General features: G+C 34.6%; 1 pseudogene; it reads left to right on the top strand.

The window, feature by feature from the left end:
• The first annotated feature begins 2668 nt into the window (after positions 1 to 2668).
• LOC105989807 lies at positions 2669 to 4318 on the top strand (annotated as a pseudogene).
• Positions 4319 to 4819: the final 501 nt, after the last annotated feature.

Genomic DNA, 4819 nt, shown 5'->3' with positions numbered 1-4819 from the left:
CTGGGGTGAGGTGGTATCTCAATGCTGATTTGATTTGCATTTCTTTTATGGCTTCTTTTTTCTGGGGGGGGAGGGTCCGGTCATGGGGCCTGAACTCTGGGCCTGGGTGCTGTCCCTCAGCTCTTCAGCTCAAGGCTAGCATTCTACCACTTGAACCACTGCACCACTTCCGCCTTCTTTTCATTTTGCTTATGGGGTGCTGAGGAATCGAACTCAGGGCCTCATGCATGCAAGGCAAGCACTGTACCACTGAGACACCTTCCCAGCCCTCTCAATGTTTCTTATACAATTTAAGTATATTTTCTCTTGAGTTTTTCAACTTCCTGAGTGTAACATCATTTTTAATTAAATTACATTCATTTCATAGAAGACTTTGCAAGGAATGGAGTAAGTATGATACTGATATGCACTATCTCTTGCATGGAACATTGTTTCTCTCTCTTCTTTACCTTCTACCTTCTTAGTTTTGTTACTGTTTCCCTAAAATTTTATATTGTTAGTCCAGAAAAAAAATCTACTTATCTATACATATATAATACTGTATTTGTTTTTAAAGTGTTTTCTTTCTTTATTTAAAATCTTTATATTAATCCTGGTTTATTGGCAAATTATTAATTTTGTAAAATAATGTTAGTTTATTATGAATTGAACTATTAAATTCAATTAATTTGTATATTTAACAAATAAAAATTGAAAAAAACTGTAAATGATGTGATTTTTTTTCTTTTGTTATCTCCTCACTTTATTTTAATCTCTGCCTGAGTTATGCCCTCAAATAAAATACTGTAGAGCCATAGAGAAGTGAATATGACATTTTTATACTTTATTTTTAAAGAGCACTTTAATTTTGTTAACATTGTTACAGATAGCTTTTTGAAACATTCTTATTAACTGTATTTATTACTGTATTTTGAAATTTCATATTCTAGCTTACTAGCCATTTTTAATACAAAATAAGAAGCAAATATTACTTTTACTTTCCTTTAGTGATATTACTTTACTTTGAGTTACAAATATTTTATTACCTTGATGTTGGCTTGTTAAATATTTCTACACAACTCTTAATTTGATGGAATTTGGACTCCAAAATGTAGTTTTTAAATCTAGCTTAGTTTCTCTTTATATATTTTGTTGACATAAATTTAGTAGTTTATATACACAAAGCCATACCCATGTAATAAGATATATAACAATTGGCCTAAGTTATATGTACTATTATAATATTATGATTCTATTGAAACGTATATTTGCCTAATATTGTTCTGGCAATAAATTTTTTTCAAAGTTTTTCTTTCTTTTTCTGCTTCCAACTAATTTTCACATGATTTATAATTATAAGTACTAGAAAAAAAATTGTATTTAATTCTCTGATGTGTCCCTTTTTAATTTTAGGTGACATTTGTCAAGTTTATTCTTTTTTAAAATTTTGTTGTTGGGAATGGACAGAGGGATTACAGTTACGTAAGTAAGGTAATGAGTACATCTCTTGTCAAACATTGTTACTCTCTCCCTCTTTTTCTACCAATTTCCCTTCCTCTTGACCACCCTCTCCCCAACTTGTAAAGTTCATTTCCAACATATTGTCTTATAAGTATTGCTGTTGCATTGGTTCATCCATTGTCCAATGTTTCACCATATTGTTATTTCCCTACCCTTTAGCAGATCAGATAAACATATAGACAGGTGATATCTGCCTTCTTAACTGGCAACTGGTTCTCCTTATAACTATTTTATAAATAATTTTATTTTTTAGACTCTTATATCCTCCACTTATTTTATTGATATTCTAGATTACTTTGCTTAGGTTTTGTAGTTTTTTTGTGGGGGGGTAGCAAATATGGCCCTGAGAGGAAGTTGAGTGGGCAGAGCTGGATTTGTTCAGGTTCAGTATGTAAACAACTCATGGAAGCTTAGGTGCATGTTAAGGTGTGGCCTTTCAGTGATTGGTTGATCCCATTTCCTCTCCTCCCATGCAGTCTTTTGCTTTAAAAGGGGGATGCTCCTTGTTAATAAACGAGTTCCTGCTTGGTTTGACTCCTGGCTGTGTCTGATTGTGCCCTGGGCTAAGGGAGGCTGGGGAACCGGCAAGCAGAGGCCCTTCACTTCGCACTTACCTCTCTTCGGACCCCGACTGTCCAAAGACAGACAAAGACTCAACAGTTTTTAAACTTCCTTTAGTTTTCTTTCATGTTTTTAAATAATCTTTTTTCCCCTAATTTTTGAATTTTAAATTATTATATATTAATTGAACATAGGAACTTCATTCTTCTTTATGCTTACTCCATGTACATATATTCATCAATACATATATTCATATATCCACCTATAAATGTAAACATAGATTCCTTTATTATAAATTTTATATTTTATACCCCATATTTAGTATTTCTATTTAGTATTTTATATTTTGAATAGAATTTTATATTTAGTGTTATTAGAATACCTATATATTTAGCAATGCCTTTTGCATTCTTGCTCTTTTTCAACTTTAACTTTCTTAGAGTAAAAATCTAAATATTTAGAGAGGATTACCAGCCAGTAATCTTTGAACCATCATTTGTCTAAATACTCATTTCACTTCTGTATTCTTAAAACTAAATTGAGGCTCCTTAAGCTTTCTCCCTCTTTTGCCACAGACTGACTAACAGCCGGCCAATGCCTGGCAGAAATGCTACCTTTACCTTCAGTCTTTCCCCAGGTGAGACCAGAGTCCAGGGCAATGTCTCCTCATCTCCCTCAGGCTTATGCCATGAACATAAAATTTGGGCAGATGCCCGAGCTTTCATGTTTCAAGGTGAAAACTGTTTAAGCCGATACTTTAGCTGTTACAATGGGGCCAAATAGAACAATAGTGATTATTGAACAGAGTTGGGGAAATCCCAAACTAACAAAAGATGGTGCTACTGTTGCAAAGCCAATTGATTTAAAGGATAGATGTAAAAATATTGGAGCTAAATTTGTTGAAGATCTTGTCAAAAACAAATGGAGAGGCTGGGGTTGGTCCCACCATTGCTGCTGTGCTGGCCCCATCTATTGCTAAGGAAGGCTTTGAGGAGATTAGCAAAGGTGATAATCCAGTAGAAATCAGAAGAGATGTGATGTTAGCTGTTGATGCAGTAATTGCTGAATTTAAGCAGTGGTCTAAACCTCTTGACAACTCCTGAAGAAATTGCTTGGGTTGCTATAATTTATGCAAATGGAAACAAAGAAATTGGTAATATCATTACTGAGTCACTGTAAAGGATGGAAAAAGACACTGAATGAAGAATTAGAAATTACTGAAGCTTGAAGTTTGATCGAGGGTATATTTCTCCTTCCATTATTAATACATCAAAACATCAAAATGTGAATTCCAGGATTCCTATGTTCTATTAAGTGAAAAATAAATGTTTACAGTCCTTTGTACCTGCTCTTGAAATTGACAAGGTTCACTGTATGCCCTTGGTCATAATTGCTGAAGATATTATTGGAAAAGCCCTGAGTACATTGGTTTTGTTTAAGCTCAAGGTTGGTCTTCAGGCTGTAACAGTCAAAGCTCTAGGTTTTGGTGACAACAGGAAGAACCAGCTTAAGGATATGACTATTGCTAATGGTGGTGCAGTATTTGGAGAAGTGTAGTTGACTATAACTCTTGAAGGCATTCAGGCTCATGACTTAGGACAAGTTGGGGAGGTCATTGTGACTAAAGATGATGCCATGCTTTTGAAAGGAAAAAGATGACAAGCCCAAATTAAAAATGTGTTTAAGAAATCATTGAGCAGTTAGTTATCACAACTAGAGAATATGAAAAAGAAAAAAATGAATTAAGGACCAACTGTCCTAAAAGTTGGTGGGACAAGTGATGGCAAGGTGAATGGAAAGAAAGAGAATTGCAGAGCCTCTGAATGCTACAAGAGAAGTGGTTGGAGATGGCATTGTTCTAGGAGCAGCTGTGCACTGATTTGGTGCATTCCAGCTTTGGATAAATTTAGACCTGCTAATGATGATCAAAAATTGGTATAGAAATTATTAAAAGAACGCTCAGTGTTCTCACAATGAACATTAATAAAAATGGAGATGTTGAAGGGTCTTTGATTGTTGAGAAAATCCTGCAGATTTCCTAAGAAGTGGGTTATGAGGCTATGCTTGGAGATTTTGTGAATTTGGTGGAATGAGGCATCATTGAACCACAAAGATTCTAAGAATTGTTTTATTGGATGCTGCTCGTGTGGCTTCTCTAAAAAGTTCAGCAGATGTTGCAGTCACAGAAATTCCTAAAGAAGAGAAGGATTCTGCCATGGGTGCAGTGGGAGGTGGTGTAGGAAGTAACACATTCTAATTCCCAGAGCAGTGCTTTACCAATGTGAATGGTCTGGGACAGGAAAGTCAAGGAAGCATTTCTCAACAATAACTTCAGAGAAGTCAGTTGATGAAAATGAATGGAGAAAATGCTGGCTGATAATGTCACTACAACCATCATTTACTGTTTTCAGTTGACAGTATATAATGGTTTACTGCTAGCATAGTCCAGGCCGACAGATAATTAATTTTGTATTGTTGAATAAAATGACATTTATATATCCTTGATACTTGGTACAAGAGTCATGTACCAATGCACTACTTTGAGGCATTTCTACTGCTATTCTATTAAAATAAGGATTGTAGAGCTTGCCGTCACCAGATGAGAAGTTCAGAAGTAGCCTTTCTGTGGAGAGTAAGAATAATTGTGAATAAAGTAGTATATATTCAATAATGTGAAAACCTTTGTATAATAAAATTTAGTTTTAAAGTTAAAAAAGAAAATTAAGTGTGTGCAAACTTCTACATGAGCATTATTTTC

Source organism: Dipodomys ordii, unplaced genomic scaffold (assembly GCF_000151885.1).
Source record: "Dipodomys ordii isolate 6190 unplaced genomic scaffold, Dord_2.0 Scaffold59, whole genome shotgun sequence".
Classification (NCBI taxonomy): domain Eukaryota; kingdom Metazoa; phylum Chordata; class Mammalia; order Rodentia; family Heteromyidae; genus Dipodomys; species Dipodomys ordii.
Note: the sequence above shows the minus strand (reverse complement) of the source record. Positions and strands in the feature narration are given on the sequence as shown.